Source organism: Lissotriton vulgaris, chromosome 8, assembly GCF_964263255.1.
Source record: "Lissotriton vulgaris chromosome 8, aLisVul1.2, whole genome shotgun sequence".
In the NCBI taxonomy this organism is placed as follows: Eukaryota; Metazoa; Chordata; class Amphibia; order Caudata; family Salamandridae; genus Lissotriton; species Lissotriton vulgaris.
In genome coordinates this window covers 61627211-61654767 of record NC_141696.1, presented here as the reverse complement: position 1 = coordinate 61654767, position 27557 = coordinate 61627211, and positions in this window count along the sequence as shown.

Here is a 27557-nt window from a genome sequence, read left to right as displayed (position 1 = left end):
CACAATGGTGGAAGTCTGTGTAAGTGTCGCGAGGGCAAGACGCTCTCCCTTGGTTAGGTTATCTTTGAATATGAATGTTTCATTGAGTTTCTTTGTATTAAGTTTGTTGATGTCTTCAAGAACTCGTTTATGGAAAATGTCAATGTTGTTACCACCTGGTAGTGTTGGTGTCCACGTGGATTTGTTTTTTAAACCACTAACAACCCCCAGATCTGTGTCTATGTTCAATTCTTCTAAAAGTTGTCCCATCTCTAAGGGGCTATTTTCACATTCAGTAATAGATAACAATAGATGGATTGCTTGTATATCCTTTATTGTAGTCACATTGTCTGTTAATACATCAGGAATATTTTTAACATTTCTTGTATTAGTAGTTTTTCCAGCAAAATATTTTTTCAATTTTAGGCTCCGAACAAATTTAAAGAGGTCTATTTTGGTTTGGCATGTGTCTCCTATTGAAAAGGGATTGAAATTTAAACCCCTAGAGAGGAGATTGGTCATATCTGGAGTTAGAGGAAAAGAGGAAAGGTTGACTACTTGGACCTCGTTGTGTGCGTTCTCTATTTCCTTACTGTTCCTGACCTCAGTTTTCTTTTGTAATCTTCGTTTGCCACCCCTGCTGCCTCTGTGGGTCTTTGATCTGTTGTGTCTCGTTGGGGTTGAGTCTTGTTCCCTTTGCGCATCCTTTCTAGCTCCACTAAAAAAGGGGTACTATTGGTGTCTGATAGGTCCCGTTCTGGTTCGCTTGTACCTGCTGAGTTGAGTGAAGCATTACTGGATGAGACAGAACTTGGGGCGGATGTGACATTGCCACTTCTCTTTGGGTTGTCTGAACGAACTAAAGAGTCGTATTTCCGATCGTAGGTAAAAATACGACCATTACGGTAGTCTGCATCGTCTCTTTTTATTTGTCTGGCCTTCCTATTTTTTATTTCTTCCTGATGTTTAAATAGAACCTCATCTAGAATGGTGTAATTTTTCACAGTTGGTTCTGGTAGGTTAAGGTCTTTGATTTCTTGCTCCAGTATCGCAATTTCCCCCAGTAGTTTGCTGGATTTGCGATCTGCACTTTCTATCAAGATGTCCATAAGGGCAAAAGAGTTGTTGGTAACTGACTCTTCCCATTTTTTCACTAGATCTCGATCGAGATCATCTGTGTTGGGAACGTGTTAGAGCGCAAGCCTCTCGGTATTTGTTTTGTACGCATGTATTGTTTTAAGGTCGTAGAGTCCCACCAGCGTGAGTTCTCTTGTTTTTTAAGTCTCTCTAGTTTCTTGAATTTTTCTTTAAGACCCTCCACTCGGGGTGGACCTGCATTCGCCGTTGCAGTGTGAGTGGGCATGCCTTTGGCTAGATTTTCGAACAAATCCGCTGCTATTTTGTCTCTATCCATGTTGGTATAGAGATATATTCCAATTGGTTATGGGTCGATGTGCTTGATGTGGAAATGTTAATTCGTAAAAGATAGTAGAATTACGGGGGGCAGCCTTTACTGGAAGTCAAAAGAGTTATTGATCTGCTGGGAGGGTTTAAGGTTTTCCAGATTAGGATAGGCGCACAACCGAGTGACCGCAGGGTATTGTGGTGTTATATGGTGTTAGTTTTCCAGGCAAAGGGGCGGGCGGTAACCCCTCGTAACCGCTCAAAGGTGGATCGGAAATCCACACAAGATACACAAAAACAACAGAAGCCCCTGCTCTAGGAAGAAAATAATCAAAACTCAATAGTTACTGTTTGGTGTAACAATGGTAATAATTGCACATCAACAATGTTTCAAAGTCTTTAGATGGCGATATGCCCGGAAAGAAATTTGCAATAGAGTGGAATCCTTGTTGTGGAATACAATTTATTGTTCCTCTTGTTGTGGCCAACACGTGTTTCATCGCAGGGAAACAATCTGCGAATCTTCAGGGCCTTTTGCGGGACAAACGGCGCCGGGAACCACAGGAGGGGGAACGAGCCTAACCAGGTGCACCCGCCTGATTTTCCGTTTTGTGTGCTACAGCCACAATCCACTTCTCCTCCCGGTCATGGCACCCTTATGAGCCCAATAAGGTGCTATCCTAACCACACGCTCAAAGCGTTTTCTTGATACCCTCTTGGCCACAGCACTAATCCCGGCTTTTCCCGCAAAAGGCCCTGAAGATTCGCAGATTGTTTCCCTGCGATGAAACACGTGTTGGCCACAACAAGAGGAACAATAAATTGTATTCCACAACAAGGATTCCACTCTATTGCAAATTTCTTTCCGGGCATATCGCCATCTAAAGACTTTGAAACATTGTTGATGTGCAATTATTACCATTGTTACACCAAACAGTAACTATTGAGTTTTGATTATTTTCTTCCTAGAGCAGGGGCTTCTGTTGTTTTTGTGGGACTTCTTTAGTGTTTGCCCAAGAATGGAAAACGTAGCCATTTGTAGCATGTGTAAGCTTCGAGTTAGTCGTGGTAAGTTTGGTACCAACTATGGTACCGGAGGCCAGAGAGGGCATCTTAGGAGAGCGCACCCTGTCCAATGGTTTGCACACCTAGAGGCGGTCAAGGAAGCCCAAATTGCACGTAATGAAAACGTTGATTTTTCATCTGATGATGACGAGGAGGAAGAAGACGATTCAAACACTTCACTTACACCCAGTACCCCTGTCAGCAGCACACCCCATGTGAGCCACACTAAGAGTGTGGGAGAGAGTGAGACATCAATGTGGAAAAGTTCATCAGCGAGGGTAACTGGGTCGAAGATATCATCATCATCCCGTAAATCCTTGGTCCAGGGCAACATTAAAAAGATGTTGCTTACAGAAGCGCAATTTGAACGCAACCACCCACTGACGCGTCTGTATAACACTAAGCTGGCTAAAATGCTAGCTCTGGACCTTCTCCCTTTTTCTTTTGTAGAAGGGGTTGGTTTTCTAGAATTAGTGGCAGCGCTCTGCCCTAAATGGAAGGTTCCTAGCCGGTTCTATTTTGCCCGAGTTGCGGTTCCAGCACTACATGAAGATGTTCTGAAGGTGATTGGGGCAGCTTTGCAGAAGAGTGCTGTTCACACTATACATCTGACAACAGACATGTGGACCAGTGGCGCAGGCGCTGATTACATGTGCATCACTGCACACTGGGTCTCTTTTTCAGGGGCTAAAGCAAAGCTAAACGCAGGTGTTGACGCGGACATTGTTTTTAAAGCTGCTCGGAAACATGCAACACTAGCCATGTTTGGTTTGGAGAAACGTCACACAGCAGAAAACATTTTGGATGTCTTTAACACAAAGGTCCTTAAGTGGCTGTCCCCAAAAAAACGCCAGGTTGGTTATGTTTCCACGGACAATGGCGCCAATATAGTTAAGGCCATGAGGCTGGGTGACTATTTCAGAGTGCCGTGTTTGGCGCACTGTATAAACCTGGTTGTCCAAAAATTCTTGGGTAATAAAGGCAGTGCAGCGTACAGAGTATTGGACACCTGCCGAAAAATGTGCAACCATTTCAGCCATTCTTTTAAGGACCGGAAGCATCTGAGGGGCCTGCTACATGACCGTCGAATGCCAGTGAAAGCACTCATCCAGGAGGTGGTAACACGTTGGAACTCAACCTTCTACATGCTTGAGCGTCTGTATGAGCAGTATACGGTACTCGATCAATATTTCTTAACAGAGGGTACAGCTCAGGAGGACCTGAGGATGGGTGCGGCGCAATGGAACATAGTTCAAAGCCTGACACGCATGCTTCGTCCTTTTGAGTTCTTCACACGTGCAGTCAGCAAGGAGGACTGTAATTTCGGAAAAGCTATCCCATTGTTGTACATGCTGGAGCACCAACTGAAGGAGGTGTGTTCTGTGTTTGAAAAAGATGTAAAAAACCAAGACTCTTTTGTTCTGGCTGAGAAATTATTAGAGCTCCTACAAGGTGATGAACGTCTTAAAATGATCCACTCAGAAGAGCATTACATTTGTGCTACTATTCTGGATCCACGCTACAAAAAGGCGCTGGCAGGCCAAGCATTCTTTCCTTTTGATGATGAACATGTTCCAAAGTACAAACGTTGGCTAGCCTTGTCAGCCAAGAGGTTTGAAAGAGAACGGCAGAAAATTGAAGGAAATGGCAGTACATCAGCAGGCCATCCCCAGTCAAAAGAATCCACTTCTGCACCTGTGGCTGTGGCACAAGTGACCTGTCAGCCGTTAAAGACACCGGCAACCGGATCATCTGCCCCAGACACAACAGAAACATTGGAGGCTGAAGAGGATTGGCTAGCTCGGCTTGGGTATGGTTCTCAATAGGGCAGAGGCACAGCAACAGCTAAGCAAAGTGGAGGAACCTTGGATGAGGACCTTGAGTCGATGGTGAAGGACTATCTGAATGACTCAACAGAGGTCTATGTTAATGCTGACCCATTGGCGTATTGGCATGGGAAAAAATAATTGTGGCCAGAGCTCACCAACCTGGCTTTAAACTACTTGTCTTGCCCACTCGCAAGCGTGTCTTCTGAACGTGTTTTCAGTGCTGCTGGTGGCATTGTAACTTCCAAACGGAGCCGCCTCTCGCCCAAAAGTGTGGAGAGGTTAACAATGATCAAGATGAATCAGCACCTCATACCACCAGATTTCAGAGTACGAGAAAGCGCGCCGGATGAAGACGAGGTGGCCAGCAACATAGATGAGGGAATTTCTACTCTGTCAGGTGACACTGAGCTCACCCTGCCTGAATTCGCAGAGTATGATGACGAAGCCTTATTCTTATTCCTGGACCGTGATACCGAGCCCTGAAAATGAGACAACGAATCAATAACTTTCTTTTTCGTCCTTATTCACTTTTATTCCTGTGTGTCTGTCTTTCTTTGTTGTGCACAGTTAATATATTTCAAACTTTAATCAGATAATCACAAAAACAAGCCCATCAGCAGAACTGTCTTCACTGGTTTGCTAATTGATTTGAAGGTGCCGCAGTCTGCATTCCTCAGGTTCACAAGTTCAGAAGAACATGCTCCTCTATCCTCCTCCTCCAGACTCCTATTTCCATCAAAGCAGAGGGCTGGTTTACGCCCAATGAAGAAAGACTCAGCACTTGTGGGGGTGTTGTTCTACCTCTTTGCAGGTGAGTTGACGGCTCTGGGACCATTGTTGGGAAGCTCTAATACCGGATAAAAGTGGTTTGGACCAAATCCGAGGTGCAAACTTTTTAGTGTTTTTGCTGATTTGCTTGCCTTTGAGGTGCTCTTAGGGGGGGTTCCGTCTGTGGGTGAGTTTCGGGGTCTGTCAGCACTGCTGGGACACTCTAATCTTGATTGCATTTGCTTTTCAGGAAATCCATGGTGGCAACCCCGACTTATGGCCTAGCTACGCAGCGCGTTTGGACCGAAGGCCGAGAAATATTGTAAGAAGGAGATGTTGCTTTTGGCCTGTTTGGGGGTGTTATGCTTTTTGGTGGGTGGGTTGGCAGGTCTTGGGGCATTCCTGGGAAGGTCTAATACCGGGTAGAAGTGGTTGGGACAAAACCCACGCCAATTTTATTTGTTGCTATTTCTGACATTTTGCTCAATGTAGCGTTTTCGGGGGCCTGTTTGGGGGGCTTCCTGGTGTTTGTGGGTGAGTTTCGGGGTCTGGGAGCACTGCTGGGACACTCTAATCTTGATTGCATTTGCTTTTCAGGAAATCCGTGGTGGCAAACCGGACCTATGGCCTAGCTACGCAGCGCGTTTGGACCGAAGGCCGAGAAATATTGTAAGTAGGAGATGTTGCTTTTGGCCTGTTTGGGGGTGTTATGCTTTTTGGCGGGTGGGTTGGTGGGTCTTGGGGCATTCCTGGGAAGGTCTAATACCGGGTAGAAGTGGTTGGGACAAAATCCAGGCCGATTTTTTTGTTGTTGCTATTTCTGACATTTTGCTCAATGTAGCGTTTTCGGGGGCCTGTTTGGGGGGCTTCCTTTTGTTTGTGGGTGGGTTTTGGGGTCTGGGCGCACTGCTGGCTATATATACTTTACTTTGCAAGAGGTTTGAAGCAAATCCATGGTGGCAGAGGGGAGTTAGGGCCTAGCTGCAGAGCGCGCGCGGAGTGATTTGGGAAATTTGGAAAAAAATGACAAAGTCCCCATTTTTGTACTTTTGCTCTTTGGCTGTTTGGGGGTCTTCTACTCGTTTTCTCCTGGGTTGACGGCTCTGGGGCCATTGCTGGGAAGCTCTAATACCGGATAAAAGTGGTTTGGACAAAATCCACGGCGATTTTTTTTGTTGCTATTTCTGACATTTTGCTCAATGTAGCGTTTTCGGGGGCCTGTTTGGGGGGCTTCCTGGTGTTTGTGGGTGGGTTTCGGGGTCTGGGCGCACTGCTGGCTATATATACTTTACTTTGCAAGAGGTTTGAAGCAAATCCATGGTGGCAGAGGGGAGTTAGGGCCTAGCTGCAGAGCACGCTTGGAGTGATTTGGGAAATTTGGAAAAAAATGACAAAGTCCCCATTTTTGTACTTTTGCTCTTTGGCTGTTTGGGGGTCTTCTACTCGTTTTCTCCTGGGTTGACGGCTCTGGGGCCATTGCTGGGAAGCTCTAATACCGGATAAAAGTGATTTGGACAAAATCCACGCCGATTTTTTTTGTTGCTATTTCTGACATTTTGCTCAATGTAGCGTTTTCGGGGGCCTGTTTGGGGGGCTTCCTGGTGTTTGTGGGTGAATTTCGGGGTCTGGGAGCACTGCTGGGACACTCTAATCTTGATTGCATTTGCTTTTCAGGAAATCCATGGTGGCAAACCAGACCTATGGCCTAGCTACGCAGCGCGTTTGGACCGAAGGCCGAGAAATATTGTAAGTAGGAGATGTTGCTTTTGGCCTGTTTGGGGGTGTTATGCTTTTTGGCGGGTGGGTTGGCGGGTCTTGGGGCCTTCCTGGGAAGGTCTAATACCGGGTAGAAGTGGTTGGGACAAAATCCACGCCGATTTTTTTGTTGTTGCTATTTCTGACATTTTGCTCAATGTAGTGTTTTCGGGGGCCTGTTTGGGGGGCTTCCTGGTATTTGTGGGTGAGTTTCGGGTCTGGGAGTACTGCTGGGACACTCTAATCTTGATTGCATTTGCTTTTCAGGAAATCCGTGGTGGCTAACCGGACCTATGGCCTAGCTACGCAGCGCGTTTGGACCGAAGGCCGAGAAATATTGCAAGTATGAGATTTTGCTTTTGGCCTGTTTGGGGGTGTTATGCTTTTTGGCGGGTGGGTTGGTGGGTCTTGGGGCATTCCTGGGATGGTCTAATACCGGGTAGAAGTGGTTGGGACAAAATCCTCGCGGAAAAGCCTTTTGGCACTTTTTGTAACTTAGGGTTCGTTAGGGTTAGCCCTTGCAGCAGGATTGCATGTGTTTCGGGGTGTTCTAGATTTTTGCAACTGAGTTCTGGGGTCTTAGAGCACTCGTGAGAATGTGTAATTTTGGTTGCAAGTCATTTGAAGAAAATCCATGGTGGGAAAGGGGGGATTTGGCATAGTTAAAGAAAGCCTTTGCCACTATTCTTAACTTAGGGTTCGTTAGGGTTAGCAGTATTTCTATTGCATGTGTTTGGGTGGGGGGGTTTTCGAGTCTTGGAGCGATGCTGGCTATGGATACTTTTGCTTGGTTGCTTGCAAGTGGTTTGAATGCAATCCACGGTGGGTAAGGGGGTACTTGGGCCTACTTTTACTTTCAAAGTACGTTTTGTCACCAGTTTTCTGCTAGGCCTCGTTTTTTGAGATTTGATTGGGGGTCTTCTACATTTTTGCGACTGGCTTTAGTAAGGGTCTGGGTGGGAGCACTGCTGGGAAGATCTAATTTTGTTCTAAAACACAGTTTACAGGACACCTAGCTTGAGGGGAAAGATCCGCTACATTAATTTGCCCATACTTATTTATCCCTGAAAAGGTGACTCAGACAGAGTACGCACTTTCAAAAATATTGTACTGTCTACTAGGAAAATCAAAGTGTGACTTTTTGCACTCCACAGCCTACATACCTTATATTTATTTATCAGTGGTGTTGTAATATTATATCACTTCCTGTTTTTCGTTGAATAATTACCGGCCGGGTTTCAGTCTGTGCAATGGGGAAAAAAGGATGGAGTCAGGCTTCACATTAGCGAGCCACAATTCAGCATCAGGCAGGCAGTGGACAGGGTGTCTTCTGGTCACCAACATTGATGGACGAAGCGTCAGCTGCAATGGAGGAGTGCCACTAATGAGAGGAGTTTTTTTCTGCATGCAACTTACTTACCAAATTCAACAGGACAACTACAACAACATACAGATACAGTATCCTTTGTCTTTTTCTCTGACTGTGACTGCATTTCTTGGATCTCTCTCTGCTTCTAAATTGATCCCTTAACACATCACTTAATCCACTCCACTATCACATCTGCACCACACATAGTCATTTGTAAGTGCTCCTACGTAATTCGCAAGTCGCAGCACGCCCCAGCCCGTAGAGGACTGGGATGGCCCCAATGATGAAGCATGTCACCAAGGGGCAACCCTGGTGAGTGAGGCGACACCTAGAAAAAGAGCAATTTCTCTTTTTCTATCTACTATACCTTCCAGTCCAACCCCATTGAGTGTTGTGAATGGATTTATAGTGACCAGCAAGGCTCTCAGGTATCTGGCAACAGAGACCTTATGTTGAATATAGTTATCAATAATTCCACACACACCCTGTACTGTCGCATTCTTTCTTCCACAGTTGTCGAAAGTACTACTTACTTTTCACTGACATGCATGCAGTAGTGCATGCACTTTCAAAGATTGATGGATAGGTTTGTACCCAAAGATTTGTTTATGTTCAATTGTTTGTTCATGCTGTGCTTTTTTTACAGGGTGTCTTCTGGTGACCAACATCGATGGACAAAGCGTCGGCTGCAATGGAGGAGTGCCGCTAATAAGAGGATTTTTTTTCTGCAGGCAACTTACCTACCAAATTCAACAGGACAGCTACAACAACATACAGATACAGTATCCTTTGTCTTTTTCTCTGACTGTGACTGCATTTCTTGGATCTCTCTCTGCTTCTAAATTGATCCCTTAACACATCACTTAGTCCACTCCACTATCACATCTGCACCACACATAGTCATTTGTAAGTGCTCCTACGTAATTCGCAAGTCACAGCACGCCCCAGCCCTTAGAGGACTGGGATGGCCCCAATGATGAAGCATGTCACCAAGGGGCAACCCTGGTGAGTGAGGGGACACCTAGAAAAAGAGCAATTTCTCCTTTTCTATCTACTATACCTTCCAGACCAACCCGATTGAGTGTTGTGAATGGATTTATAGTGACCAGCAAGGCTCTCAGGTATCTGGCAACAGAGACCTTATGTTGAATATAGTTATCAATAATTCCACACACGCCCTGTACTGTCGCATTCTTTCTTCCACAGTTGTCGAAAGTACTACTTACTACGTACTACGTACTACGTACTAATGACATGCATGCAGTAGTGCATGCACTTTCAAAGATTGATGGATAGGTTTGTACCCAAAGATTTGTTTATGTTCACAATTGTTTGTCCATGCTGTGCTATTTTTTCTTGTCTTCCAAAACCTTTCCCAAAAAACCCCGTACCCATCCATTTTTCAAACCCTAACCCTCTTCCCCCGGGCTGTGTGGTTTTGATTGATGTGTGACTAAATTACAGCAATAAATCCACACACTTGCTGGGGAGGATAAGGTGATAGCCACAGGCTGGTGAAGAAATCCGAGGATATATTCTTACTCTGCTTGGCAAAGACCCATGGCTAATGTCAAAGAACTTCAACCAAATTAGTTATACTTTACCATTTGTTAGGCTACAATGTGGCACTGTTGTAGTGTACTTCTGTCACCTGCTATATTCTCTATTGTACCGTTGTATTGCTCAGGAGGACAAACCAGATTTCATTTTCTTTTTTTTCATAGGCATGCAACTGCAACTGTGTCACACCACTAGTACCACCGCTATGAGGAAATTTTATCCGCCCAGGATTGCCAACCTTATTCGCTGTTTCCCGTGGAGCCAGCCCTGGGCCTAGCCCTACTTGCAAACAGAAATTACAGGTAAAATAGGCGTTTGGTTGGAGGTAGTATAATGGAGTATTAGGAGAGACGAGAGATTGGATTGACGGTAGTACTACTAAAGTCCTAGGACTATTCAGGAAAACAAACTTACTGTTAAACCCCCACCCACCAGACTCAAAAGCAGTAAAAAACAGGTATGGTCAGATAAAGTTTCAAAAAGTATATTTTTATAGCCCTAACAAAATAATCTCCCGCAAGACCCTCCCTAACCCCAACGATTGTCCTTCAAAAGTCCCCAAAAAACCCAACTCCCAATTCCCACCCCCCAAAAGTCTCTAAAAAAGGGGCAAGGGACACTATGGCAGGGTGCTGTTGGATTTAGCAGCCAGGGCATCATGCTCCTTGCGGAGGGTGGCAAGTTCGAAGCGGAGGCCCTCCACCGAGTTCTTATAGTTATGAACCTCCTGCTCCAGGTACGACAGTCTGAGGGATAAGCGGCGCCGGTGTGCCTTGCAAATTCTGTGAGGGGCAGCTGCTTTCTTTGCTGCCCGGCGGTGGCATTTGGCTTTGGTAGCCCGGCTCCGTACCGCTGGAGCACTGCGCTGGCTGGCAGCCCGCACGGAGGAGGATGCAGCTGTCCAAGTGGACGTTGTTGTTGTACCAGACTGCGTCTCCTCCTCCTCCAGGGCCACCAGCCGCCGATATTCAGCGACAGTGGCATCCAGCCTCCGTTGCCGGGCCATTCAAGCCAGCTCCTTCCTCCTTGATGGTGTCTTGGATTTGGAAGGAGCAACTACATGAAGAAAGAAAGACAGTCTGTAACCAATGCTCCTTAAGATTAACACAAAATGATTGAGCAGAAAGTTGTCACAGTACAAGTAGCAAATTGAAAGCACAGTACATAACTATTGAGGACAGTATCTATGTAACCTCCGACTTCTTCATCCTTGCTCTAACATTAGTGGGAGTTTAAGGAACAAATTCTACGAGCACTATGGACTTCCATTACAGTCGACTATGACAGTACACCACTCTTATTCTTCTTCTTCTCTCTTGTTTAGGAAAATTGGTACGTTATCTTATGCAAGCCGGCATAATGCCAGCGCAGTGAACTTGCACCCGAGAAAAACAGACGCACACCATGGTGAGTGAGACAGACTTGCGTTACTGTACTGGTCCAGTACATGCAGGTGGTGAAGCTCTTACTTTTCTATTACGGGTGGCACTGAGAATACTCTGTTAAAAGGGCTACTGCTTAATTAATTTCGCTTTCACCCTACAGTGCAAATGAGTATTAGAAAAGGAAAATGAAGAAGCTAAATTATCTGATTATCTATCACTTCACATGGGATGTATTTGATGACATATGGGATGACTTTAGATGCTTTGCTTATTATTGAGTGAACAGTGATACCCCCACACATGAATGACGTACTACTACTAAACTAAAGTTATTAAGAGAGGTAGGGAGTGTCCACCGTAATAACCGGATATATGCTGTGCTTGCAGTTGCAATACAAACTACTGCTACTATTCATGGTAGTATTTGGACAACGTTACAACTTCTTTTCCTTGCCTTTCCTACACTGGAATGGACGTGCGGGTGCGGTGTTACATGCTCTTCAAAGTAACACTTAGTTCATCCAGTGACCGTCTACTCTCTCTAGATACACATATGCTATCTAAGAGTCAGATAGTACCATGAATGATCCAGGCATCCATCCATTCAAAGTATATGCACACATACAGTTTCTGTCTCACCCACCCAGGCTGTTCTCCTTCCACCCATCCTTGCTTCATCATTCACCCAGCCATGCACCATACCATATTCTTTCCTTCCCAGCCACCTCGGGGACCAAGCAAACACATATCATTCTTCTTTGCCAGTCATCATTACATATCTCGTCCTTCCACACTTACTTACACCCTTCTTTCGCTTTTCGTTCATCCCATCCATCAAGTTCACCTCAGATCTGATTGGGATTCTTCTCGTCAAAAACTTCACAGCTAAGTCGAAGTACATTTAGAGGAGGCTACTACCTGGTTTATTTATAAAAACACCCGTGCAGAAAGCACACTCTGCAGTCTTCAATCTCAATGACTAAGGAATGTATAGCTTACCTCTGCCCGCCACCACCGTGTGAACCCTCACAGGCATGTCCTTGTCCGGCACTTGCACCGCCTCCTCCCCAGAGTTGTCCTCCTCGTCCAATGCCACCACCACCTCCGCGCTGGCCCCGTCTCCAGATGTTCCACCTACAAAGTACATTTAATAATGTTAGAATACACCACTCACTACTATATAATATTTGGTCTAGGAGGAAGAAAGAAATGTGAAAAAAACAGTATACAATTTAATAATTTATGACTGTGTACTCTAAAGTAAAAATTTGCCTTTTTCCAGGGAAGGCTGTTGTCTTGCTGCACTTTTTGGCACAACTGATGAATGTTTGCTTTTTACTTTTTAACACGCAACACTTTTTCTCCTAACAGACAGAAGCTTGACTTCTAAGAACACGAGCAGGATCAAGTTCAAACCAGGTGAGAGCTCGGCCACAAGAAATGTGTCCAATTAATCGTCAGCACTAAGCACTTTTCCATTTTCAGTTACACGTTCACTTTTATGACAAACTTGATTTTAATAAATGTGTTTACTTTTATTAAAGCTTTTAAACTTAAATAGACTCTGTGGTTTTTGGTCCTCCAGACTAGAGTGGATGAGCTAAAGGTTTTGGAATTTTTGCAAGCATGAGTCCGTGCCTCTGCCATCGGTGACTTTGGGAGCTAAATGACTCTGCCACACTATCTAGTCAGTAAGGAGATTGGGGGTTCAACTACAAAGTCTGTTATCACTGAGGTATGTGGAAAGTCTAACAGCACCTATTATAATTGATAAGCTAAGCAATGCATTATTTAGTGTCCATAGTTCTGTTTGTGCAGATTTGTCCCTGCAACAGTAGTAGAATGGATTGTCCTCCTATCCAAACCAAAAGTAAAGTAGTATCTTATTCTTTCTTGGTGGTCATTCACCTTTTTATTGTTGGCAATGGTCAAAGCATAAACATTTAGAATACTTGAAAAGACATTATGGACAATCCCAGAGGACTGCACTCAGTGCATAGAGCTATTGCTGACTAGAATGGGAGTCCAATGGAAATGCCAAATGTGCAATCTTAGTTAGCTACACAGACAGACTAATAAGAATAATCTAGTGATACCACACGGAGTCATAGTCGAGGCAGGATAAGAATTTAGATCCTGTCTACAAGAAGATCAAAGACGATTTAGAAAAAATCGAATGAGGAACGCTAGGAAAAAATAAGTACTCTATATTAAAATTAAAACTTACTGGGGCCAGCAAAGGAGCCCTCGCCTGCCCGGTCCTGGCCTGCATCGTCAACAGCACCCTCCTCCTCCTCCTCCTGTGTCCTCCTCTTGCCCCTGGGGGAAGCTGATATACAACATGAAAGAAAGAAAAACAGAAAACATGGATAATATTTCTCAACCAAATCAAACATTTCAAAAGAACTAACAAAATATTTTTGCGAAATAGCAAATAGGGAACGACTCCACGGGATATATTATAGACGAATCTCATGTGGTCGACTACGTTATTACTTTAGTATTGCTTGATTTGCGGACCGTCGAATTGGAAACTACCCTATGTAACTCACTAAACAAAGTACTAAAAAGGTTTGCCTAGGATTGGCAGGCAGCAGTCCGCAGCACGCAAAGTGACAGCCAAAGTCCATCGTGATTGAAGATCAGCGACAACACTAAAGTTTCCTACTACATTAACCAGTCATTAAAATACTCAAACTATTAATCCACCACCACTATTTCTTCTTATCGCCATGTGTACAAAGGAAGGACTGGACTTGAGTCTGTAGGGGCTGATTTAGAAGCCCCTTGCGGCTCTTTTGCTCCATTGTTGCGTGACTTTTGTGACGCAGCGACAGCACAAAAGAGGCGCAATGGTGCGGCGTATATTAACAACGTGACGCATATGGGAGATGCATCACGTTGTAAAGCCCTGCGCCAATAGGGGGCGTTCCTGCGCAAGGGAGGGCGTTCCTGCGCAGGAACGCATCCTAAAAGTGGCTGAGGGAAATCTACAAGATTTCAATCAGTCACTTTGAGGACAATGATGCGTGACTCAAACCCTGCGCCTGCTTGAAGCAGACGTACGGCTTGACGCAGCATTGGGGAGATAGGGCACCCCAGAGCATTGATGGAGCTGCACCATCGTTGCGACGCAACTCCAGCAATGCGCCGCCTTTACGGCACAGATGCGTAACGCTTTGGTGACGTTTTGGGCCCATGGTGCGCCGCATTGTAAATACGGCGCACCATGGGTGATGGTGGCGTGAAGCACAATTACTGGCGCATCCCTGCTACTTTGCAGGGATGCGCCGGTAATTAAAAATCAGAACCTTAGTGTGTAGCATTATGCAGTTCTTTAAACTACACTCATACATAATTTCACAGGCCAATGAAATGAACACAAAATCTAAAACAAATAAGCATAGTAGCAACACTACTGAGAAAAAGGAGAGCAGTGTACCTGAAATGCACAGAAGATTTTGAAATATAATTTACCTACAATGTAATGAGCAGCATTATTGCTCTTGGTAAAAAACAAAAATTTGCAATATAATAACACAGCAGGAGAAAACATAGTAGTAAAGAAATAGCTACTACTACTCACCAAGCCCGGGGATCTCAAGGCCAAGGAGGTCGAGCAGATCTCACTCACGGGTCAGGACATCCGTCCAGCGGTGGGTGGCCTGGTTGTAGGCCGCCAGACCCGAGAGTGGTGGTAAATGGCCTGGCACACCTTCTCCCACGGCTTCCGGCGCTCCCGGACCCCGTACCCGGCACTGATCTTGCTGCCTCCCATGATGGTCCTGGGGAGGCGGCGCTGAACATAAAAAATGAGTTGGCCCACCTCCTCCGGGGTAAAGATCTCCCTGGGTACGACCTCCTCCCCCCTCAAACGCCCGCACGGGAGCCGGACACTGGGTGCGGGACCCTTCCCCTTCTCGGGATGCTTCCCGGCTCCCTTCACCATGGTCTGGGCGGAAAGGAATAAAGAAAATAGAATAGGGAAGAGAAGAAAAGAAAAGAGTTTAAAAAAGTAGTTTAAAATTAACCAAAAGTAGCAGTAAACACAAAAATATAGGGCTAGAAAAATAGAGGGATAGATAATAAGTAAAATAGATTACAAAAAACTTCAAACAAGCAAAGGATGGCAGAGATTGACAGAGGATACAAAGACCATGCCCAGAACCATAGCAATGAATGAGAAACAAGAAGGTCGCGCCCGTTCACGACCGCGCGGGTAAGTTCGCGCGAGATTTTCCTTGCGAACATGCGTGAAACTATACTGGCAAGCCGCAGACTTTGCGCGATTACACTTCGCGCCCGGAAACAGAAATACGTCAGGCAAACAAGATGGCCGTGCCCTTGAACGACCGCAAGGGTAACTTCGCGCCTTGCGCTACGAGCGGCTCGCAAAAACGCACAAAACCTTGCCAACGAACACGCCGCAAAAAACAAATTGCATATTCGCACGAATTTGCGGCTTCCGAATCCGATCTCGCGCGTGTTCGCACCCCGCGAATCCCGCGAAATTGCAGAAAAACAAGTTTTTCAAAACTGAAAGCACTCGGCAGGGGCAAGAGTTCAAACTCATCATTAGTAACAATTCCCTGTAGTGCTTCCTGACTGGGGCCCCTCCAGAATTCAGTTGCTAGTTGCAACAATTGTATGACCCTGCTCTGACCCTCACAGCAGGCTCATAGAATAGCTACAAGTAGGCCACAAAGGTCCTGGGAAAAAAAAATGCACTGCAACAGAAAGCAAATTACAGATAAGGAAGCAGGTGCCAGACTGGAATTTTAAAACAGTGACACATTAATAAACTAACCCCAAATTAATTCATGTCAGTTGAAGCAGGGCTGGTGTGCTTGCTTTTCCCCCCCATAATCTACAGTGATGATGAACCAGAGGGTGGCATTGATGTAACAGAGGGTTGCAGTGGTGAAACAGAGGGTGCTGGGAACCTGTGATGATGAACCAGACGTAGAAACAACATAATCGCGACCGTTGCGTGCCAAAATGTAAGTTCGCAATTGCGAACTGGTACGAAACCCTCGTGAACTGGCAGAAATCCTTGTGAATACAAAAAAAAAATCCGCAAATTCGCTAGAATTTGCGGATTTTGCGGACTGTGAGTTCGCAAATCCGCAAAATTCGCGAACGCGAGATTCGCAAAATTCGCCCATGCTTATCCTTGATCCTGGAAATACCTATCAGATCCCAGTTCCTAAAACCCTTCGTGCGACTAAGGGTACCAAGCCTCTCAGAGGCTCACAATGGGGTTGCCTGTGTGAGTTTACCTGCCCAACCCAGTTTCTTATGGACTATATGCCACAGCTGGACGGAGTGCCTGGTTGGCCCCGTCAAGCTATACCTGCCCGGTCTGGAGTAGAAAGCCGCCTCAAAGTCCCCCCCCCCGGTAAGAGCCATTTATCCATCTCATAGCCCGGGTCGGCACCTGCACTATACGTCCCCTGATTAATGGCCGATAGATGTGCTGCCCAGTAATATTTCCTGATGTTGGGGAGTGCTATCCCCCATCATACCAGCCCAGCGTTAGCTACTGGAGGGAGATCCGGGGCGCACCGTTCCAAAGAAGATCTCTCTGTGTAGCCTCAATAGCGGTGAAATATTTGTGTGGAACCAAGTCTGGGTGATTCTGTAGGGCATAAAGAAAACGTGGCAGTGCCATCATTTTAAATAGTGCGGCCCGGCCCAATAGAGACATTGGGAGGCCCTTTCATACCGCTGCGCCCCGTCGGAGCCGCTGAAGGGGTGGCAGGAAATTTCGGTCATAGCATGTGGCGCGGTCTTTCGAGATATAAATGCCTAAGTACGTGAACCCATCTCTGACTATTTGGATTGGGCAGTTGGCCAGTGTCTGAGGGTGGGATCCATGTAGGACATACATGAGTGATTTCCCTCAGTTAATACTATAACCTGAGTACTGCCTGAAACTCCGAAAAATGTCGAGTGCTGCTACTAGGGACTTGTGAGGCATCGTGATGTAGAGGAGGATGTCATCCGCGTAAAGCGAAATCCTGTCCTCCCAGCCGTCAGTCCACTGTATCCCATGCAGGGAGGGTGTCTGCCTCACCCATGCTGCCAAGGGTTCGAGAGCCAGAGTGAACAGCAGGGGGGAGAGGGGACAGCCCTGCCTCGTGCCCCTTTCCAAGCGGAATGCCTCCGATAGTTTATTGTTCACCACGACTTGGGCCAACGGATCCGTATACAGGAGCCATACCCAGCTAATGAAATTAGGACCGAACCCCAGCCTTCGAAGTACTGCCATCAAATATGGCCATTCTAGTGTGTCAAAAGCCATGGCTACGTCCAAGGACACCACCACCGCATCTCTGCGAATCCGGTGGCAGCAGCCCAACACCCCGTGGAGGCGTCGTAAGTTCAACGCCGTATTTCGGTGAGGCATAAAGCCTGATTGATCCGGATACACCAGAGTTTAGAGGACTGGGTTGATTCTGTTGGCTAAAACCTTGGCAAGGAGTTTTGGTTCTACGTTGAGCAGTGAAATTGGCCTATAGGAGGAACAGGACTCTCTAGGTTTCCCCGCCTTAGGAATAGCAACAATAGTGGCTATCCGTTGATCACGAGGCAAACTGCCTAGCTCCCTGCTCTCATCGAACATCCGTTTGAGATGCGTGCCAAGGCTATTAGGCTTAAGTTTATAGAGTTCCACCGGCAAACCATTGGGCCCAAGGGCCTTTCCAGGACGAAGGTCCTGGATGGCCTTCACAATCTCGTCCACGGCCAGGGGTGCCTCCAGAATCTCGTTTTCATCGTCTGAGAGAGAGGGAAGGACTACGCCTTCCAGGAAAGCCACCGGATCGCTCTTCGTCATTTCAGATCTCCGAGAATATACCTGCTGATAGTGGGACGCGAATTCCCTGACTATTTTGTGCGGATCTGTAATAACCATTCCTGCATCCGTCTTCAGTTCAGCCACCACCTTCTGAGCCTGCTGCTTTTCATCTAACCATGCTATCAGTTTGCCTGCCTTGTCTCCCTGATCATATAACCTTCCGTCTCTGACCCTCGCCAATGTCCTAGCGGCATCCGTAGCGAGATCTCTGTACTCTGAGGCCTTTCGTTGGAGCTGGTGAATTGCGTCTGGGCCCCCACCGAGTTGCGCAGTGCCCTCTAGTCTCTTCAGGTCAGACTCCAAAGTTCGCATTTGTGCCTCATGTTCTTTGCGGTGCCCTGCTATTGCAGAGAGTGTTTCACCCCTTATCACCATTTTGAAGGCCTCCCACAGGACCACCCCCGAGTCCACGGTCCCCAAATTTTCTTCAAAGTAACGATCAATTGTGTGAGTTATTTTCTTTTTCATAACCTCGCCCTTTAAATGTCATGCTGCTATGGGAAGACACACATCCAAATTTCCGGTCACCCAGTGTGACATGTGCCCATAGTGGGGAGTGATCCGAGATGCCCCGTGGCAGGTGAAATGTGTGATGTGGAGCCTACAAGAAAGTATACTGTTGTTGCGATGGGTGTAAGAGGCGCCAGAGATCAACCAGACCGAACACCTCTAGTAGGTTGGGGAGCCACCGTTGTCCAGCCCCAATATCTCTAGCCGGGTGTCTATCAATCTGCCCCGAGACCACTGCGTTGAAATCGCCTCACATCCTGAGGAACCCCTCGGGGAGGGACAATAGAAGCTCCCCCAAGTCATGATAAGATTGTGTTTGGAGACCCGGTGGGATATATATAGTTACTAAAGTGAGTTTACAACCCTCCCATTTCCCCGAAATTGCCGCAAAGCGTCCCAGAGGATCTACCTCCGTACGGTCAATGACCATGGGAAAGGTGCGGCGTACTCCTCTAGACCCCGAAGTGAAACCGGCATGGGCCGCTAGTGTGTACCCCCATCTATTTAGTGCCTGACACGTGTTCCCTCGCAGGTGTGTTTCTTGCAGTAGGACTACGTCCGGTGAGTGTTTCTTCACAAACTGCAGCACAATGCTTTGTTTAAGTTTATCCCCCAGTCTGTTGACGTTCCTGCTAATCAATTTAAGACTTTTATCACACTTTGTATCCATGGACCCTATAGTTAGCCTGCACCTTCCTTTGATTCCTGTCGTGCTGTTCTAGAATGTGTGCCCTGCCGTGCTGTGAAATGAAATTAAATGAATGTGTACTTGTAAAGCGCCCTTATACCCCAACCGGGGTTTCCTGGCGCTCTACTCATACCGCTGTGGAACCATTCCTGGCTTTTTCCCTGTGAAATGCCCACTCCAGGGCACCCCCAAGGTGAAGCCAGGCATCCCGGCACTGTTGGGGCCGTTGTGGAGATTAAGCAAGCTATTGCCCAGAGTTGCAGAGTGGGACCCATGATTAGAATAGGCACCGAGGCGAGAATTATCAGGTCCGAGGATATTGAGCCCAAGACCCTCCGAAGCGGGAATTGAACCTTGGTCCCAGGCCAGACCTCTGCATCAGGGTCTGCCGCTCTAACCATTGAGCCACACTTCTCCACTGTGCTCCTAACAACCGCGCCCCGTCCTCCCCTCTGTGAACCCCCCAACTTCCTTCCCCCCCCTACCAGACCCTCCCTCCCAACCAGTGCAACCACCCCCCCACCCTGCTTCCCTCTTCCGTAGGCTCAGAACTACCCACATCCCCAATTAGCAGAGCGCCTTTCGCCCGATACCCAACCTGGAATTGGGAGAAACAACAAAAAAAAATCCCCCTTTTCCTTCACAAAGAAAACATGTTTGAAGCGGAGCGTGCGTCAGCCCCAGCTCCAACCGCCACCCATGGCCACCCCAATACTGTAACATAACACCAGTAATCTCCACACCCTTTACCTTTAGAAGAGACATCCAGTTGCAATTTGCTTCGTACCCAATCAGACAAGAACTCAGCCCTTTACGGGGCCGAAGGAGGACTGGAGTCAAAGAAGGCAGGGGGGGACCATAAGCAAAGCTACTATGAATGACATCCTCCCCATCCCACAACAAACAATATCCCCCCCCCCTCCTCGTCCATCAATCCTTAAAGAAATCATGACCCACATCCAAACAATAATTCCCAGTGTACATTACAGTTGGTAGAGGTCCGCAGTGATCGATCTGGCACCCTCAATGTTCAGCCACATCCCAGAGCGTCCCCCAACGAGGACTTGCCGACCTTGACCTCCACGAACGCTGACTCTGTCCATCATTGTCCGATCTGTCAGCCGTCGACGCAGGAGACGCCGCCTGACTAGTTCTCCAGCTTCCATCACCGGCCTGTTCCCGAACTGGTGGCGACTTCCGGTCAATCCATTCCTGTACGTCCGAAGGAGAGGTAAAGAACAATGATTTACCCCGGCCAGAACCTTGAGCTTGGCAGGGAAAAAAAATCATATATTTGATGCCTCTTTCCCTCAGTGCTGCCTTCACGCCCACAAAGGAGCGTCTCTCTCGCTGCACCTGGAGGGTAAAGTCCGGAAAAAAACTAATTGTGGCATTGTCGTAGGATAAGTCTCCTGCTTGCCTGGCCGCTTGTAAAATTGCGTCCCTGTCTCTGTAGTTCAGGATTTTTGCAATGATGGTCCTGGGCGGCACCCCCGGTTTGGGTTTAGGGATAGGTGCACGGTACGCCCTTTCGACAGTGAAAATGTTGGACAAACGTTTAGGCTTCAAGTGGTTGAGGATCAGATCTTCCATGGAAAAGTTCAACACTAGGCCCCTCCAAATCCTCCGGCACACCCACCACGCGGATGTTGCTTCTGCAGGCCCTCCCTTCTTGGTCCTCCAGCCGCAGCGCCATCTAGCGATGCTGCTGCACAAGGTCGTTGACTCGCTGTTCCAAAACCTTGGTCGACGTTTGTAGCACTTCGATGTCAGCCTCATTGGCTTTAGTTTCCTCCGAAGTTTTCCCAAGGTCTGCTCGGAGGAGATTGACCTCTATGGAGACCTTGTCAATTTTCGTCTCCAATGTGGCGCCAAGCGTTTGTATGGCCGCCATGATGGAAGCAAGTGACGGTTCGCCTGGGTTGGCCTGGCCACCCGAGGCACTTTCCGCTTGCGGCGTCCCCACCTGGACTGTGTACTTGTCCACTTTATTCGATTGTGTCGTCGTATTTTGTTTGGGCCTCATGGTGGCTACAGTCCCAGGCAGTCAGCCTATGACGCACCAGTCACTTCAGGAGTGTTGTCTACTGCCACTGTTAGAGTTTGGCACCCCACCAGGGTCTCAGCAACCCCTCCCCGTTCTTATTAATGGCGCCGGGCCGCTGGACCGTCCTTCAACACACCGATCTGAGCCCACGGCCGAGGGGCTCCCCTCCACTGTCTTCTCTGCCGTGTCCCAGCGAGGGATGCGCTCCACCATCGCACATGGCACCTCTGCACCGGCCGCCCCTCCGTCGGGTGGGTCCTGTCCGCAGGTGTCCCTCTCGCACCCCAATGGCCGACCTCACAGCGGGGGGGCTATCTCGGATATTGGTCCCTCTGGGCGTGTTGACCACCACCAGTGAAGGGAGGGGAGTCACTTGTGTGGCCCGGGCTGCCTTTGCAGTCTCCTTGACTAACCTGTCAGGTGCTCACTGTTGGGCCCCTCAATCTGTCCACGGGTCTGCCTCGGGGCCCCTGTGCCACCACTGGGTCTCTGCTGTTTGCGTTGATGCACCCTCCTCAATTGAGCTGTTCAGCCGCTCTGTGTCGCCCCCATCGGGGGTTGGCGCCCCGCTTACCGCCTTCCTGGCCGGGCACTTCTTGTCTGGGCCGCGTTTCTCGTGGGGCCCAGGCCAGTCTGGACTTCTGGTCCCACCGTTGGCAGCCCGTCCTGATGCTGGGAGCACGGCGCAGGTCCACACTCGAAACCCCTCAAAGTTGGGCCCTCCTGGAAGCTATCTGGTGCGGCACCATGGTCCGAGCCAGGCTCCGGCCCAACCCGACTAGGCCGCAAAGCCAGGACCTTGCCCGCGCCGCCAGGCCGTCCACAGCGCCTCAGGTCCTCTCCCCGACCTCCGGTCCCGGATGGAAGGAGCGCAGCGCGGCCTCCGCAGCAGGCAGTGGGGCCGGAGTCGGGATGTTCCGTGCCTCTTCCTCGATCCAATTTAGCACCACTCTGGGGGTGTAGAAATCCTCGGATTTTGGCCTGATTTCCTCTGGGTTAAGGCTCGGCTCCGCAGAGCTCCAGGTTCAGGCGGTCATCTCTGCTGGCGCCCGGCCACGCCCCAAATTTCTCTGATTTTGTACCAGGGAAATCTGAGCCTAACTATAACGCCCCAGTAACCTTTGTTTTTATTCAGTGAAAGAAAGAAAAAATAATATATGCAGCAGGCGAGCGATATAGACACAGCAAGTGAGGGAGGAAGGGGACGACTATAGTGCGGTGAGATGGAAGGGAACAGAATAATGATATAAGAAAAATTGCCGATTGGGGCACAATGAATAGAAGCGAATGTTGCATTTGCATTGCAGTGAGCCACACTTCTCCACACAGTGGAGAAGTGTGGCTCACTGGTTAGAGCAGGAAGACCCTGAAGCAGAGGTCAGACCCGGGACCAGGGTTCAATTCCCGACGCGGCAGGGTCTTGAGCTCAAATGTCCACGGACTCGATAATTCTCGCTTCGGTGCCCGACCTAATCATGGGTTCACACTCTGCAACTCTGGGCATTAAGCTTGCTTAATCTCCACAACGGCCCCCCCCGCGGCGGGATGCCTGGCTTTCACCTTGGGGATGCCCTGTAGGGGCTATCTCACAGGGAAATGCCAGGACGGGTTCCCAAGGCAAGCGCGGAGATACCCCTTCGGGGGTCGATTCTGGCGCTATATAAGAACCATAATAATAATAATAATAATAACATTGTTACCATTCTGATCCCTGGAAAACACACTGTAGTAATAATGCAGTCAAAATTAGTAATAAAGAAAAGTTGGTTTATTGGCAGCACAAATGACATCCATCTGTATCTCAGTTCAGGCTTCTTCTGAGCTACTACAGTAAATCAACGCAGTAAGGCAGTTCTGGAATGCAGAACACTCTTAAAGAAAAACATGTCTTAAGCCATGTCTCATGCACTGGCATGCGACCACAGTAGTACACTTAAAGGGAAAGAGATAGGCAAGAATATAACACATCTCCCTCCTTATCAAACAAAACAAAAAGAGAAAATAAACTTAAACAACAATAAACTGAATAGCATATCTAAAAACAAAAAAATAAAGTCTTAACATAAACAGAATCAATTGACATATCTTTTAGGAATGTTGATGACACGTTTGGTATCTTTCACTCTATGAGCAATAGAATCATCTGCAAACAATTTGCTTTGCTTATTAGATGGGTTTCTCTTATCATTCATGACAGTACACTTTGCTAATTTCTTAACATTCCAAAATTTGCCATCCTGAGTCATGACACTATTAGAGAATATTTTTTTACCTGAATGGGATCACTAAACTTTTTGGAACCCTTGGATAACAAACCCGGTCTGAGGATTCTCACCCACTCTCCCACCTGAAAATCTTGAGATTTTGTATTCCACTTTTTGTCATACCATTCCTTAGTCTTAATTTGCTTACTCTCCACACATCTGGCAACATCCTCCATATTAACCTGGTCCACAAAAAACTGATTGCATTTCTCTTTTAACCACCACGGTAACATTATCGAAGCTGGATTTCGACCCTTGAACAACTTAAAAGGACTTACCTCAGTGGTAGTGTGAGGTGTAATACGGTAAGTCCACAACCTTTCCCTCAAAGCACTTATCCAAGACACTCCAGATTTGACTGATTCCACAACAAAATTCTTCAAGACTCGATTAAATCTCTCAACTTGGCCGTTCTCATGCGGTTCGTATAATGAAGTAAATCTGTGAACAATGTTACAATTCTTAAGAAAATTGGCCATTTCACCAGATGTTAATTGAACACCATTGTCAGACACCAAAACAGAAGGACATCCCTCTCTAGTAAACACCTCTTTGAAGAAACTAATGACAGCTTCAGTAGTAGCCTTAGGGACAAACTTCACCTCAGGCCACTTGGAATGATAATCCACTATCACTAAGGCATAACGTGAAGACTCAGGTAACACATTGAAAGGACCTGTTATATCAAAAGCAATTTTTTGCCACGGTTCTGAAGGCCATTTAACAATTTTGAGTGGTGGAGTATACACTTTTAGCATTCTTTCTTTACACACACACTCTTGACACTCCCTAACCGTTCTGTCAACAAATCTGTCAATACCTGGCCACCAAAACACAGAACGAACCAACCTTTTCATGGATGAGATACCAGGATGCGTATCATGAGCAATTTGTAAAATGATGTCCTGCATGCCCTCTGGAGGTATACATTTCCCAGATTTGAAAATGAAACCACAATCCAATTCCAATTCATCTAAAACATTGTAAAATGGCATCAATTCTGACCTGATAATGTTCTTATTTGGCCAACCATCCTGAATATAATTCACTAAATCTTTCCAACTAGAATCTTTTCTAACACACTCTTGCCAATCAGATTCAGAAACATACTTGAATTTCCCTTGTAAGACATCTTGAATGGCTAAAACAAAATCACCATCATTCCTTAATTACACTGACATTCTCCATCTTGCATGGCAAACGTGCAAACAATCTGCTGTGACGTTTTTTTTTCCAGGGACATAAATCGTGACAAAATTATATTCTTGCAACCTAGAAGTTAGTCTTGCGATTCTGGCTGTGGAGTTCCATCCCCCACCCACAGATAAAATATTAACTAAAGGCTTGTGATCCGTTCTTAGGGTAAATTTTGATCCCCAAACATAAAGTCTAAAATGCTCAATGGCCCAAACGCACGCTAACAATTCTATTTTATCACAGAATATCTACGCTCACACTCATTCAAAGTTCTCGACGCAAATGCTACATTCCATTCCTCACTACCTTCCCTTTGAGATAACACCCCACCCAAACCATATAGGCTGGCATCAACCGTGATAATACATTCTTTGTTGATTCTAAAAGGTTTTAGATTTGGAGCTTTAACAATGTCTCTTTTGACCTCATCGAAAGCTTGTTGTTGAACATCAGACCAAACGTATTCGGCACCATGTCTCAACAACCTTCTCAAAGGTTCCATTTTATTAGCAACATGTTCTACAAATTTGCTATAGTACTCACACATACCAGAAAAGGATAACAACTGATCCTTGTTTTCTGGCACCGGAGCTTTGGTGATAGCTTCCACATTGGATTTTTTTGGAAAAACACCTTTACCTGATAAAGTATGTCCCAAATATTCCACTGACTCCTGAAATAGTTTGCACTTATGTGCTTTCACAGTTAAACCATTACTCTGTAGTCTCTTACATACTTCTTGTAAATGATGTTCATGTTCACTGGTATTTTTTGAGAAAACTAATATATCGTCCTGAAAACATTTTACATACGTATCTATATCTCTGAAAATGTGGAACATGACCCTTTGAAAAACTGATGCAGCAGACACAAGTCCAAAAGGCATGCGTATATATTGAAACAGACCCTGAGGTGTTATAAATGCCGTAAGTTTTCTAGACTCTTCTGTTAATTCGATCTGATGGTAGGCAGATCTTAAATCTAATGTAGAGAACATTTTTGCCCCATCAAACAGTGACACTAACTCATTTATATTTGGCAAAGGGTGGCAATCAATAACAATATTGGAATTCAACGCTCTCAAGTCCACACATAATCTTAATTTTTGGTCAGGTTTTCTCACCAAAACTATGGGAGAAACCCACTCTGATGATTCTATAGGTTCAATGATCCCCTCCTTTAACAAATCATCTAACATGGCTTTGAGTTCTTCTCTAATATTGATGGGAACTCCCCTAAGTTTTTGAATAACAGGCGTATGATCCTTTTTTAACACAATATTGTGCGAAAAATGTTTGAGCTTCCCTAATTTTTCACAAAACACTGTATTAAAATGTTTGATAAGATCACATCCTTTACTACTTAGAATGGGATCATTGGATAACTCAACCACAGAAATGGTATTCATCAAACTATCATCACACAACGATACCGGTTCTTTTGCCTTTTTTTCCTTTCCGCGCCCATTCTTTCACCATCAATAGCTTTCATGTAATTTATGAACTCTTCCTTCCACCTTGTCCATGGCATAGGTGGATCACCTTTTGTTTGAAGAAATTTGGTGGGAGGATCAAACTGCATGTTGCTTGTAAATAGGATAAAATGTAAAATTTTGTCTTAAAAGTCTTAAGAAAATGAACACTTTTCCTTTAAAAATTGAATAATAAAGTGATAAATTGCAGATATAAATATACAGCATACATTTCTGTTCATAAAGAAGTTACCTGCGTAATGTGGTAAAAAAAAAAAACGCTTACTTTAATAAAAGAAAGGCTTACTGCTGCTCAAAATGCTTGTAGAAATTGTTGTCCAAAACGATCTGGTTATAACACGAATTACTGTAAAGTATTATCCAAAAATGATGTGAAATAGTTGTTAACTCCGATGATGAGAGATCGGAGTAGAGTTGCTATGGTAACCAGATTGCCGAAAATGGCTGCCAGACTTAATACGTAGTGCGCCGTGCGCGATGACGTTATCTGCGCATGCGCATTGGAATTGTTGACAGGCGGAGGATTCCAAGCAGGTAAGACGCGAGCAATATTTTAAAAGTAAATAAACATGTGTGGTTCGAAATAAGGCAGAAAAAGGGGCAGAAGGTTAAGAAATCCAAACACAAAAATATCGGCAATAAGCAGATTGAACCACAAAATGGAAGGATAAATCGGAGATGGAAAACGGAGATGTGGAGATTTCTTCTAAAGTTTAAATAATCCTTGTTCAAACAATATTAGTTAAAAATAGTTGAAATAAATTACGAATACTGCTGCAGGTGCAATCAAAGCACAATGAGTAAATAACAGCCGCTGGCACAATCAAAATTGCATATAATAAAATGTTGTACATACCATTTGAAAATTTTCAAATTGAAGAGAAATAAATGAAATGGGTTCAAAGCACCACTTAGATAAATCCGTGCTGCAAGTGGTGATTTCCCTCGTCGCCAAAAATTGTAGTAATTATGCAGTCAAAATTAGTAATAAAGAAAAGTTGGTTTATTGGCAGCACGAATGACATCCATCTGTATCTCAGTTCAGGCTTCTTCTGAGCTACTACAATTAATCAACACAGTAAGGCAGTTCTGGAATGCAGAACACTCTTAAAGAAAAACATGTCTCATGCACTGGCATGCGACCACAGTAGTACACTTAAAGGGAAAGAGATAGGCAAGAATATAACACACACCCTCGATGAAAGAGATGCCGCCAATTGAGTTGTCAGAAGCCCCACCAATAGGGAAAGACATTGCTATATTAAAACAAACCACACCCTGTGCTGGAACCATGGATGTAATATGTGCTGGTGAAGGCCGATGCCGAAATGCATTTACTGAAATAAATCTCACCTGAACTCCCGAGAGTGCCCGAGCATCCTTGGC